Genomic DNA, 15,437 nt, shown 5'->3' with positions numbered 1-15,437 from the left:
ATTATTCCTGGCTTTGGAGAACTCACCAGATAGTAAATTTTACCCCATTTGGGCAAAACTTCATGATCCCAGGTATTGTCCTAATTCTATGCTTGTTCCTCTCCATTTTTGTACTCTTATATCCTCTTCCTTTTTTCCTTCTTTTATTCATGGAAAACCATCACACTTTTTTTCCCTTTAGATATTGTCAGTAAACACACTTCATTGAAGTCCCAGAACCAACATTCACAGAAACATCAGTGTTTCATTAAAAAAAATATATAAAAAATAATACATCTACAGTTGGAGGCAGGGGGAGAAAGCTGGGTACTTCGTAAGAAGCATTAAATATGCCTCCTTTTATCATAGGTTAAGTAAATGTGAAGAAAGCCCTGGAAAGCTTAAGTGGTTTTTGATGGAGCTTTCTTCAGAAGATGGAGAGAGGAGAAAGAACCAATGATGGAGCATCTTATGCAAGATGCACTTAAGACTAGATATCTTTAGGATATTATCTGAAGAATTGATAGTCCACAGAAATTGTAATTTAGGCAGTCTCCAACACAATGCCTAAGGGGAGAAGAAATATCTATCAAAAAGAAATAAAATAAGAAGGTATTTTTGTGAATATAGATAGAAATATCTATGATAAAAATTGAATAAAAATTACTTTATGTCAGGGGTAGTAAATTAAATGTTATTATAACCTATTCTATGAACAACCAGATTATTTTGTCAGATTACATGCAGCACAAAAACAAAACAAAACTAAAAACAATGTTATTCCCAATATAAAAGGAGTGGTGATAAGATGGAAATTTGCAAACATTTTTCCAAGTGGAAAAAAAATCACAACAAATGATTTGAGGACTAGAAATGGGTAAAGTTTCTCTCTTCAAAGTTTCTTGATAAATTTGTATATTAATATAATTTTATATTTTCTTTGAAGTCACATTTCACGATCATGGGATTGTATGTATACAAGGTATAAATGACTTTACCTCTAAAAGAGGACTGTCTATTCATGTCAGTGCCAGTGTAAACTAATGAACTCCATTCACTGCAAGAGAGTGAGAAAGAACAAAATTTAGTCGTCTCTGCTCTTCCCTTGTCCCCAAAAGTGACTGGATTTCCACTTCTTCTACTTGCATTCCAAAGGAGTACTCAGCCCAGCCTCTCAGCATTCAGTATGTTTTGTTATTTAAAAAATTCATAATTTTGCACGAAATATGAGTGACAGCATGTTTCATGCATGCTGTCAAATGAATGTTACTGTCCTTTAAGTTTGTGTCTCTTACTAAATATCCATCATGTTTTTGATCCATGTTAGTGTGTGACATCCTTCCATTCTCAGTATAACCTTCAGTGTTGGTCAAATGAAAACAGCTTTCATGACATCAAACTGTGAGGCATGCATTTGTTCTGTTGGGTGTTCTGATACCATGGTCCTTGCTTGGGAGTATATTGTGGCTGCAACACACTGTTAATCTCATCATTCTTGAAAATGTGTTGCTTTTAAAGACTTACTACAGGGTGACTGAGAAGTATCTCTATTCCTTGACATACTGAAAACTAGAGAAATAAGGCTCTATTTTCCAAAGTAGGTATTCTTAATTATGGTTCTAGTTTTTCATTTAAATGTTAATTTAAGATTTGGAGGTTGTTTTGTAGCAATGAAAAATAAATCTCAAGTTGTCAATGTTAACACAAAAATATCAAAGAATATGTGGGAGAATACACGAGTGCATCTCTCATAGCCATAGCCTTTTAAAGAGAAAGCTTTATAAGAACACCAAGCACAGATTTAAACTTCATTTCAATGTCAAAATCACAAGATGTACTGACAGCTGAGTCATTAATCTCTTCTAGTCAATGTAAAAGGGAAAAAAATCAGGAAATAAGATTTTTTTTAATTAAAAAAAAAATCTGTTCTATTTAAGTTTCAAACACGGGGCATATATTCTATTTCACTAACACTGCAACCTAGCAAAAGATTCTCTCTGAATCTCTAAACTCCTGTTTAATATTACAATCTATCATACTTTTCTTTTGGTAAATTTGTTTGGGCATCTGTTTTCTATAATCAATGAAGTCTATTCCTACCCTGTTTTGAGCCATGGACAGAGTCATGCTTCAGAAATGTCAGGCATAATGAGAAATGGAAAACCACCAAGTAGCAACTGCTCCTTATATTCCTCCCTGAAAGGTAAGTGCTCAGGCAATGTAAGTTTCATCTTTGGTGGTGTTGTTGGAGATGATAGCATATAGTGATTTTAATAAAGATGCACATCTTATTAGTATAGAGTATTTCTAAAACACATGTTTGTGTTTTTTGTTGTTTTTTTTTACCTTGAAATGCATCTGTTAGGTAGAAAGAACAATATATTTTTATCCTTTTTTTAGATAAGGAAACAAACACAAAAATTAATCAGGGCATGCCTAAATAGGTCATTTACTTGAAGAAGTAATTAAAGGAAACACACAGACCATGCATAAAGCAGTCACAGTGGCTAAAAAAAGAGTTGAGTTTTTATGTCACACTTACCAAGGGTGCCAAGTATGATTAATGAAGAGAGGATACACTCTCAGATCTAGCCTGGTGAAACTTTCTCAACTCCAGGGATAAACGGAAAATGCATATAAGTCTCTTGAGACCAAAGGAATCAGTTTTGCATCACGGATCTCATCTACACCAATGAATTTTTGAAGACAGCACAATCCTGTGAATCAATTACTCTTTACTTTGCCAAGGTATAAAGAAAAAAATTAAAAACAAAAAAAGAAAACTAAACACACACACACACACACACACACACACACACACACACAGAGTGCACGCTCTCTGAGATAAATATAAGGGATATATACATTCTGTAGAAATTACTCCAGAAGAGAATATAGTATGAATGAAAATTATATCAGAATAACTCAAATTACAAAATACAAGGCAAGTTTATTAAGAAAGCACAGTTAAAAATGAATCCAGTAGAATTCAGAGTTATTCTGAATTGATGATGGTAATGGAGTTATAAATAATACTGATGGTATAAAAAGCATTCTGTCTGAAAAAAGCAACTTGGACTTAAAATTCAAGAAGTTTATTTAATAGAACTTAAGAATTCATGTAAGTTAGAAAGAAATCCAGGAAATATATGTCTTGAAAATTTTGTGGAAGCTAGGAGCAAGGCTTATAAATTGTTTGGTTTTGGTGTAAATAAATAAGCTGAAATGTAATCATTAAAATGATAAAGACAAACACTGAGGAAAATATATATGTATATACATAGTGACTTGAAATTATACACTAGAAAACAAATGATTCATTCCAGTAACAAAAAGGAACAAGGTAAGATATTGAATAATAAAAATCAAATAGTATAGGAGGAATAAACTCAAATGTTTGCATTATTAGAATCACTATAAACAAGCTACAATTCTCTATTAAAAAACAGTTCCTTCAATGGCATTAAAAATTGTTAGCTCTATCTTGACTGTCAGAGAAAGGACACCTATTTGAAAGTTACAATGATATAAGAGAAAGATAAAGCCAAAGATATACTGGGAAGTAAGTTAAAGTGAAATGCTCTGATGTTATAAAAGGGGGCACTAATATTTATTAAATGCTTGTAATGTTGCAAATAATGTATTTGTTTTGTGAAAAAGACTTCATTATTCTTGTTTTACAGATGGAACAAATACATCATTGAAAGTGTAGACAGATTACTTGCCGAATAGGATTTGTACTCATATAAATAGGATTTCAATGCAAGATTTGACTCACAATTTTTTATGCTGTCTATTACATCAAACTGCATCACATAAAAGAACAGAAAAAGCTTTGGTTAAGCACATCCATAAACCTTTAACAGCTAAGCTGTATGTTAGGAATAGACTTATTCTTAAACTTTAAATTTTCAGCAATACCGAATAGCTAACATTCACTGTAAAGCTACTGTAATAATCAAATATTTATCATAATGACACAGTGATTCAGTAGAATAGAAGAGAACTAAAACGTATCCAAGTGTAAAAGGGAATTTTAAGGGCAATATTGATGGAATTCTCTGCCAGTAAAAAAGGACTGAATTGCTTAATAATGCTGTTTTGCAACTGACTATTTAAATATAAATAGAAATATAAAATTAGATTCAAACATCTCATCATACATTTAAATGTATTTCCATGGAATTAAAGCTCAAAATTTAAAAACAATTAAATAATTACTAAATTAGCCTCCAGGCAGAAGCAACTGCCCCACCCTGTTGAAAAAACTCCTGCTACACTGAGGACCATTGCCTGGGGGCAATTCAAGTTGGAATCCTATTAGTCTTTAGACAGAGGTAGTCTCTGGAGGTGTTGAGTCTTTGCCTGATCCTATTAGTTAGTAACAGCCTTTAACACTGTCTTGCACTAGAGATTAAGAGGTATAGAGGATCTACCTAAAACATAGTCACAAACCAAAACAGACAACCAAAATGAAGAGACAAAGAAACAACCCCAAAATGAAAGAACTAGAGAATTCTCCAGAAGAAGAGATAAATGAAGCAGAGATAAGAAATTTATCTGAAACGGAGTTCAGAGTAATGATGGTAAAAATACACAACAGTATGAAAAAAGATATAGTAACTGAAAAAAGAACAGTCTGAGATAAAGAATGACAGAACACAAATAAAGAACACATTGGAAGTAATAAACAGCAGATTAGGGGAAGCTGAGGATCAAATCAGTGAATCAGAAGACAGAGTTAAAAATATTACTCACTCAGAGAACCAAAAAGTAAAAACAATTAAAAAACAGGAGGACGGCTTAAGGGAACTGTGGGACAATGTGAAATGTAACAATATTCGAATAGCAGGCGTGCCAGAAGAGGCAGCAAGGGAGAAAGGAATAGAGAAGGTGTTTGAAGAAATAATGACAGAAAACTTCCCTTATCTGGTAAAGGAAGAAGTCACACAGTTCAGGAGACCCAGAGAACCACAAACAAGAAAAACTCTAACAGACCCATGCCCAGACACATCATAATTAAAATGCCAAAAATTAAAGACAAAGAGAGAATATTAAAGGCAGCAAGACAAAAGAACTGTTACCTACAAAGGAGTTCCCATAAGGCTGATGCCTGATTTCTCATCAGAAACTCTACAGGCCAGAAGGGAATGGCATGAGTACTCAAGGTAATAGGAAGCAAGGATCTGAGACCAAGATTACTATATCCAGCAAGGCTATCATTCAAAATAGATGGTCAAATAAAGAGCTTACCAGACAAAAAAAAAAGGAAAATAAAGAGCTTACCAGACAAAAAAAAGGCTAAAGGAGTTCATCACCAACAAGCCAGCATTACAAGAAAAGCTAAAGGAATTGTTGAGAAGAAAAACAGAGAGAGAAACCTAGCCATACAGAATTAAAATGGCTATAAATAAGTACCTCTCAATAATAACTCTAAGTGTAAATGGATTAAATGCTCCAATCAAAAGGCATAGGTTAGCTGAATGGATACAAAAACATGACCCACTGTATGTTGTCTACAAGATACCCACCTCAAAACAAAAGACACGCACAAGATGAAAGTGAAGGAATGGAAAAAATTTTTCCATGCAAATGAAAAAGAAAAAAAAAAGCTGGAGTAGCAATACTCATATCCAACAAAATAGACTTTAAAATAAAGGTCATTACAAGAGACAACAAAGGTCACTACATAGTACTAAAGGGATCGATCCAACAAGAGGATATAACCCTGGTAAACATATATGCACCCAATATAGGTGCACCTAAATATACTATAAAAAAACTTCTAGAGGACTTTAGCAGAGAGATTGACAACAATACAGTCATAGTAGGGGGCTTTAAAACCCCTCTGACTTCACTGGACAGATCATCCAGACAAAAACTTAACAAGGAAACACTCTAAAGGACACACTGAATCAGGTGGATTTAATAGACATTTATAGAACATTTTACCCCAATGCAGCAGAATATACATTCTTCTCAAGTGCACATGGATCATTCACAAAGATAGATCACATGTTAGGACACAAAACAAGTCTCTACAAGTTCAAGAAGATTAAAATCATATCAAGCATCTTCTCTGATCACAGTGGGATAAAATTAGAAATCAACTATAGTAAAAACACTCAAAAACATGGAGGCTAAATAGCATGTTATTAAACAATGAATAGGTTACCAAAGAGATCAAGAAATAAATCAAAAACTTCCTGGAAACAAATGAAAATGAACACACAAAAACCCCAAATCTCTGGGACACAGCAAAAGCAGTCTTGAGAATGAAGTTCATAGCACTTACAGGCATACCTCAAAAAAAACAAGAAAAATCAGCAATAAATTATTTAACCCTGCAACTTAAAGACCTAGAAAGAAAACAACAAGAAAAGCCCAGAGTAAGTAGAAGGAAGGGAATAATAAAGATTAGAGCAGAAATAAATAACATAGAGGCTAAAAAATACAAAAAAAATCAATGAAACCAAAAACTGGTTCTTTGAAAGGATAAACAAAGTTGATAAACCATTAACCAGACTCATCAAGAAACAAAGAGAGAGGACCCAAATAAATAAAATAAGAAACAAAAATGGAGAAGTAACTACGAACACCACAAAAATACAAAGGATTATAAGAAAATACTATGAACAACTATATGCCAACAAGCTGGACAATGTGGATGAAATTGACAAATTCCTAAAAAAATACAATCTCCCAAAACTGAATGAGGAAGATTCAAAAAACCTGAATAGGTCAAAAACAACCAATGAAATAGAAGCAGTAATAAAAACAAAAACAAAATACAAACAAAAAAACAATAAAACTCCCACCAAACAAAGGCCCAGGTCTGGATGGCTTCACATGGGAGTTTTTCCAATCATTCAAAGAAGAACCGATCCCTATATTCCTCAAACTATTTCAGAAAATCCAAGAGAAAGGAACACTTCCAAACTCTTTTGATGAGGCCAGCATTATCCTAATTCCAAAAACAGATAAAGACATTACAAAGAAAGAGAATTACAGGCCAATATTCCTGATGAACATGGATGCTAAAATCCTCAACAAAATATTAGCGAATCGCATCCAGCAATATATTAAAAAGATCATAGACAACAATCAAGTGAGATTTATTCCAGGGATGCAAGGTTTGTACAATATTTGCAAATCAATGAACGTGATACATCACATAAACAAACTGAAAGACAAAAACACATGATCATATCAATAGACACAGAGAAAGCATTTGACAAAATCCAACACCCATTTTTGATAAAAACTCTCAGCAAAGTTGAAATAGAGGGAGCATATCTCATCATGATAAAGGCCATATATGACAAACCTACAGCCAACCTCATACTCAATGGGCAAAAACTAAAACCATTTCCTCTAAGAACAGGAACAAGACAGGAATGCTTACTTTCACCACTCCTGGAAGTGCTAGCCATAGCTATCAGACAAGAAGAGGAAATAAGAGGCATCCAAATTGAAAAAGAAGTAAAACTGTCATCATTTGCAGGTGACATGATATTGCACATAGAAAACCCCCAAGACTCCATCAAAAAACTACTAGTCTTAATAAATGAATTTGGCAATGTAGCAGGATACAAAATTAACACTCAGAAATCTTTGGCTTTTTTATACACCAAAAATGAGCTCACAGAAAGAGAAACTAAACAAACAATCCCCTTTACAATTGCAACAAAAAAATTAAGATACCTAAGAATAAATTAATTAAGGAGGCAAAAGACCTGTACTCGGAAAACTACGGGATATTGAAAAAAGAGATAGAGGAAGGTATAAACAAGTAGAAGAATATACTGTGTTCATGGATTGGTAGAATCAACATCATTAAAATGTCCATACTACCCAAAGCACCAACAGCATATTTCACAGACCTAGAAAGAACTCTCCAAAAATTCATCTGAAAAAAAAAAAACACCCCGAATAGCTGCAGCAATCCTGAGAAAGAAGAACAAAACTGCCTGGTATTGGCACAAGAACAGACATATAGACCAATGGAACCAAACAGAGAACCCAGAAATTGACTCAAGCCATTATGCTCAATTAATATTTGACAAAGGAGGCAAGAGCACAAGAGCATACAATGGAGGCAAGACAGTCTCTTCAATAAATGGTGTCGGGGAAATTGGGCAGATACATGCAAAAAAAAAAAAAATGAAACTAGACCACCAACTTACACCATACACAAAAATAAACTCAAAATGGGTAAAGGACTTAAACGTAAGCTGTGAAACAATAAAAACATAGAAGAATCAATAGGCAGCAAAATATCAGACATATGTCATTGCAATATATTTACCAATACAGCTCCTAGAACAATTGAAACTAAAGAGAAAATAAACAAATGAGACTACATCAAAATAAAAAGCTTCAACAAAACAATAAGAAAGCCCACTGCATGGGAGAACATATTTACCAATGTTATCTCCAATAAGGGTTTAATCTCCAACAATTACAGGGAACTTATACAATTTAACAGAAGGAAGATAGACAATCCAATAAAAAAATGGGCAAAGGACTTAAATAGACACTTTTTGAAAGAAACATAAAAAAGGCCAAGAGTTATATGAAAACATGCTCAAAGTCACTAATCATCAGAGAGATTCAAATAAAAATAAAAATGAGGTACCATTTCACACCTGTCAGAATGGCTATCATCAACAAATCAGCAAACAACAGGTGCTGGTGAGGATGTGAAGAAAAAGGAGCACTCGTGCACTGCTGGTGGGAATGCAGACTGGTGCAGCCACTGGGAACAGTATGGTGTTTCCTCAAAAAATTAAAAATGGAACTTCCATTTGACCCAGTGACCCTACTTCTAGGAATATATCCCAAGAAAGAAGAAACACCAATCAGAAAGGATATATGCACCTCTCTGTTCATAGCAGCACAATTTACCATAGCTAAGATTTGGAAACAGCCTAAGTTCCCATCAGCAGATGAGTGGATTAAAAATCTGTGGTACATCTACACAATGGAATACTATGCTGCTGTAAAAAAGAAGGAACTCTTACCATTTGCAACAGCATGGATGGAACTGGAGAGCATTATGCTAAGCGGAATACATCAGTCAGAGAAAGATAAATATCACATGATTTCACTCATTTGTGGAATATAATGAACAACATGAACTGATAAACAAAAATAGAGCCAGAGGGAAAAATATTTTAGAATATAATAGAAGTAAGCCTGTTATTTGCAGATTTTTGATATTTCCTACAACTTTTGTGATATCATACTATGTTAGTACAGTTTTGGTAATATTATTATACTTAAAACCATTTTTACTTGAAATATTAGTGTTCATTTTATGTAATATAATTATATTTAAAATTGTTTTTCTTGAGATATTGTTTATTTCATGTACTATTATGTTTAAGATCATTTTTCTTAAAATATTAATGTTTGTTATACACCAAAAATGAGCTCACAGAAAGAGAAAATAAACAAACATGTAACATTATTATAATTAAAATCATTTTTCTTGAAATAAAAAAAAAGCTCTATGGCCATCATTTCAGCATTATTAATACTTTTATTTTGAGTCTGGGTTTTATAAGTGAACCCTGAGAGGACATTGGTGGCATGCACCCTGGCTCATGTGAGGTCCAGCCTCTTTATCTTTATCTTCCTGCCTCCTGTCACCTTTCTGGGATGGGTTCTCCCCCTCCATGTGGGGGACAGAGATCAGCTCGTGTGGCTGGGAAAGCCCCCCATTTTGCTGTTGTGCTGCGGGGGCAGGAGCACAGGCTGGGTGCGAAAGGTGGCAGGTCAGGCACCTGCCCCAGGTGTGCTGGGTGGGACAGGGCAGAGGCAGCCCAGCCTATCTGGCTGCCGCACTGTTTATGCAGCGAGTTCCTCAGCAGGGCCCTCTTGCCCACCTGCATCCAGCTACCAAGTAGGTCCAGGTGCAAAGGCTTCAAGCCTTGAAGTCACCCATTGTCCGTGGGTAGCTGGGCTGGGCTGTGGGGAGGGGACATTGCTTTTCTGGATCCTGGCTGGGGCTCTGAATTTTCATTTTGTACTGGGCCCCACAAATCATGCAGCTGGTTCTGCTCACGGTAGTTTGGGTAAGAAACTTTAGGACAGACTACGCTATTCCATCAGAGGGACCAACAATATAATGGTCACCATCAGTAGCAGTGAGCGGGTGAGGAAATGGGTCCTCTCCATGCTGCTGGTAGACGGTGGAACATCATCTACAGTACTTTTCCCCAAATTTTTAATAGCTCTTATGCTGCCTCATCAAACCCACTTTGGGGAATGTTTCAGACAGTAAATTAAGTCAGTACTATGAAATGTCACTATGGTTAAGTCAAAATGAATAGCATTAAGTAAAAACAAATAGCATTAGGTCAAAATAAATTGTTAAGCTGTTAATTGCATCATCATTTATGGAAACAAAAATTGGCCAAAATCTGCATTTTTGCCCAAAGAAGAATGGTTAAATTGGATAATTTAAACTATGGAAAACTGGAAAGGTAATAAAATAAAGTGAAGTATATGTGGCTAGAATAGTCCAGTGAAAAAAGTGACAGAATGTTGTTTAATATAATCCTACATTATAAAAAATTAACAAAAAAACAATGCAGATTTATATATGACCATATTAATGAGGAAAATACATGAAATAATTTGTACTAAATTGACAATGATGGTTAGGTTCATGGGGAAAGGGAAAAGCTTAAGAGGACAGAGGGTATTCATTTAAAAATTCTATGTTATATACTCTGGCATTTAAATGGTGAATATATTTTACATTTTTCTTTGTAAATTGTATGCATGGAAATATATATATATATGTGTATATATATATATATGTATGTATGTATATATAGATATACACACACATATACATATGACTATGATGTACTTTCAAACATGTACAAAAGAGGCACAAATCCTAGGAATCTGAGGATATTCTAATTGCATGGCAATTAAGGTTTGCACCTAAAAACTATTACCTTTTTTTGAGAGCAAATCATTGGCAGGAGTGAGTAAAGTATTAGTAGTCTATGTTTTGATGAACTCTGTGATCTGATTTTAAATATTTAACATAGCATCACTTTTAAGAAAACAAAGGAGGAAGAGAGGCAAACACTTTGCTTGTATCCCTCTCCTGAGACTTGCGCTAATTCTTTACTTTCTGGAAGAAAATCTAGAGTGTGCTGACTTTGTTGCTTTTATACAGGTGAGCTGGAGGTGTACTAACACAGTTACCCACATTCTGAGCCTCACTTGTGCCCCTGTTCTTGAGCTGGATTCTCAATTGATAAGCCCAGGAACATCATCCCATCATATTTTATAGTAGTGCTGTCTCAGACACATTTATCTGAAAAGAAATCTCTATTTTCCTAGTTTTGTTTCCAGCCTTTAATGTATTAGGCATTGTCCACAGATGCCCACATTTCTTTTTTTTATATTTTAATTACTGTTTTGAGGGACTATTTCAGAGTCTTGCCAGATAATTGCTAATTCAGCCAAAAAACTAGGACTAGAAAAACAATAGTTTTCGTCCTAAAATCAGGAGAAATAAAATATCCCTATACGTTCACCTCAGTTAGCTTAAAGGTGTAATGTTGCTTACATTGATTTAGTGATATTCTTTTCTGTGTGCGTTGGTCCTGTACTAAAGTGGGGATGAACTCCACTTGCACTACCCATCATCAGAGAACCCACCTCTTTTACTGCAAAATATTATTGAAATAACAGCCATTGCTGGTATAATTATTACATGTGACTTGAGGGCATGTAAAATGGATATGTGGCTTCTCTGCCATCCTATTCAGAGCTCAGCATCATGCTGGTCAAATGACAAGTTTTACATCCATGCCTATATTTTGCTTATGGTGTAAACTTTGACATTATCTATATATACAAAAGCCTAAGCGACCGAACGACCAGTCGACTGGTCGCTAAGATGTGCACTGATCACCAGGGGGCAGACGCTCAATGCAGGAGCTGTGCTCTAGTGGTCAGTGAGCTCCCACAGCCAACCTCCCGTGGCCCTGATTGGCCCTGATCGCTGGCCAGGCTGAGGGGCCCCACTTGTGCATGAATTCATGCACCGGGCCTCTAGTGTCTAATAAAAGCATGCACAGAAAGCAGAACACTGTTTGATTACCCACCACTCCTTCCCTGAGCTGGAAAATAGTATATAATAAGGAAAGCATGAATGCAAGGGTGTCTTCAGATGCTCATACTGTTTACAGAGGAAGTTTGAGTGTGTTTAAGTCAGAAGGATTCAGTGGGGCTTTCTCCCTTTCTGTCATGACATCCATGGCAAAAGTAACCTGAAACCCCTTCTATTTCAGGTGAAATACTTAGGAGTATTTTCAAAGAAAACTAAGCTCTCTATATGCACCAAAATAATACTCATAGAAAGACATAACTGCTCTCTGAATAACTAGCCTTATTTGAGCAGGGAATGGGGATATATGACCCTCCTGTTGAGTGTGTGTGTGTGTATCCATTGTCCTCTGACATGGAATTTTGTAGAATAAATTTTCTTTGATGTTTACTCTTTCCATTAGATGTGTAAATCACTATTCTGCATTCTGTTCTTTAAGCTTGGTGAGTCACCACCGTTATTCACTTGCCCTCAATTCTCCTCCTTTTTTTCCCCATTAGGTATTAACTGGAACCTGCTTTATAATTCCGAGCAATTAAAGGAGTATAGTTAATCTTCTTAGGAACTAAATGTAAAACGACAAAGTAGTGGTAGCATCTTTTTAGCACTCCATTTATTCCAATGTTATTTCTGAAGTAAGAAAAAATTCCACAGTTCATTCATTTAATGTATAACTATAAGTGAGACAGAATGAGAGCAGAGAAAACTCTCTTACCCACAAAAATGTAATCTAAAGTTTTTTATTAAACTGTTTTTAAGTGAAAGAAAAGACGGCTTAGAGTATTCTATTGTCCAAAAATGATCTACAAGGAACAAGAGCTACCTACCTACCCAGCTGTTGTTAACTCTGGACTGGTAAAAACCTTTTAAAATTAACAGTGAAAAGAAATTAGCACCCCAGCCTGTGTTGCCCAGTTGATTGGGCATTGTCCCATGCACTGAAAGGTTGCCAGTTCAATTCCAGGTCAGGGCACATGCCCAGGTTGCAGGATCGGACCCCTGTGGTGGTGGGGGGGGGTGTGTACAAGAGGCAGCTTTTTATCGATGTTTCTCTCTCTCTCTCTCTCTCTCTCTCTCTCTCCCATCCTCTCTTTCTAAAATCAATGGAAAAATATCCTTGGGTGATAATTAACAACAAAAACAACAAAAATAAATAAAGAATTCATATCTTCTTTCTCATTCTTTTTTCTCCCACTCCCTTTTCCCTATAGAGTTATTTCCTCTTTTTATTTTATAGACTCTAAGAATACAATTTTTCTTGAGTTTATACAGAATGTGATTATAAAGTGAAAAATTTTTTGGCAAATATGGTTAAGAGTTAATAGATATGTAACATTATATTGATATATAATCCACTGTTTACTGACCTCATATTTAGAATATAGTTCTTTTCCCAAGACTCTAAATATTATAATCATTTTCATTTCATTTACAAAATTTTTAGGGTCAAATTAATTTTAGCTATAATCATGTGACCTATTTGAAAATATTTTCATATATTTTTGGTTTTTAATATGTGTAAATTCAGTGGAAAATTAAGGAACTTGAGTTAACACAGATGGTAAAGTGTTTAAAGTTATCAAAATACCTTGTCCAATATAATTCTGTAAAGACTAAGGTTATATTTAAATTTTCTCATGTTATCAGATGCACTAACAACAGGGCTTCAGTATTGACTTCAAATTACATTTAAGGAATAATCTTAGTCTTTGTCAATATATAGTTATATTAAATCATTATAACCAGAATTTTGCCATTTAAGGGTTTCACTTGGTGGTTAGATTGTAATATATTTACCTATATTTTCTATGAGGCATGAGGGAATTTTTATAAAATAATATCATATTAAAATAATATTCACATTAGTAATTGGAATAAAATAAAAATTGGAAAAGCTATAAGGAATTATACTAGACATCATCTAGAATAAGATCTCAACACTCTCTAATCTGTAGAATACACTCTTACCTCATCTATATATAGTAATATATACATGTACTATTGTCAGCAATAACTTCTCTCTTTTAGTTTTAATAAAACAATTATAAAAGTTTACTTGTTTTCTTTCTGAACTCAAACTGGCCATTTTGTGTATTCCTAGTGGAAATCACTGCTATAGATATTAAATTTGATGAAATTTGAGTGTTTTTCTGTTAGCTAATTAATTGTAAAATGTACTTGGAAAAAAACAAGTTGTTTGACTTTATGTCTCAAAATTTCTTAAACACATGGGATTATGTTTCTAATAATTTAAATATTTTCTTGTATCTCTGATCATTAATTCAATAAATATATAACTCTCACTTATTGAATAACCATTATGTGCAAGAAAAATGTGAATCTAGTTTTCCCATTTGTAGAGAACAACTGGAGGTCCTCAAGCCTTGAGAGTGTTTCTGTGTCCTTGAAAGTAGGCTAGTAAAATCAAATTCAATGTACATGGATATGCTTTGTCACTGGGTTTTAATCTAATAAGAATAGAAAGGTGAAGAGGTAGCGTGAATAAATGATTTAAAAACAAAACAAAACAAAACACTTCTAGAGTAGAAAGGTCTGTGTCAAGGAGCGTTGGCAGTGAACCAATAAGAAATTTACAGGGGCTCTTTGAGTCAAGGCTTTCTTGATTTAGTAGTTCATGCTAATCCATTTATTCATTCATTCAACAGCTACTTAGTGAATGCCAGCTTTGTGATAGGCACCTTGTCCTCATGCCCTATTCCCCTCACACAACCTTTTTCTGAGTCCTAGCAGTCCATTGTTCTATGTATTTTTCAACTAGACAAATTCATTCTGACAATCTCATTGTATTTATTTCATTCAGGTTCAACAGGTCTGAGTTTTGCTTTTATTAGGTGTAGGAGAAATATTTGAAATTAGAACAACGCAAATAAAAGGTCAATGTATTTGAAATATTTTTGGGGAGAAAACAGCATCATCAATAGGAAAATCAGAAAGTTACAAGGAAAGAACACACACTCCAAAACACAAACTATTACTCTGAGATAAAAAGACTGCACTGAGAATTTAAGTCAGTACTTGAAAATGTTTGTTATTGATCATCAAATCTAATGATCAATTACTGAGAAAAATAACAGTCTCTAAATATCTTGAGAGCCCTGGTTGGTGTGGTTCAGTTAGTTGGAACATTGTCTCATGCACCTAAAGGTTGCAAGTTCAATTCCTGGTCAGGTCACATACCTAGGTTGCAGTTTTGATCCCTGGTTGAGGCATGTATGGCAGGCAACCCATTGATGTACCTCTTTCACATCAATGTCTCTCTCTCTCTCTCTCTCTCTCTCTCTCTCTCTCTCTCTCTATA

Source organism: Myotis brandtii, unplaced genomic scaffold (genome assembly GCF_000412655.1).
Source record: "Myotis brandtii unplaced genomic scaffold, ASM41265v1 scaffold645, whole genome shotgun sequence".
In the NCBI taxonomy this organism is placed as follows: Eukaryota; Metazoa; Chordata; class Mammalia; order Chiroptera; family Vespertilionidae; genus Myotis; species Myotis brandtii.
Note: the sequence above shows the minus strand (reverse complement) of the source record.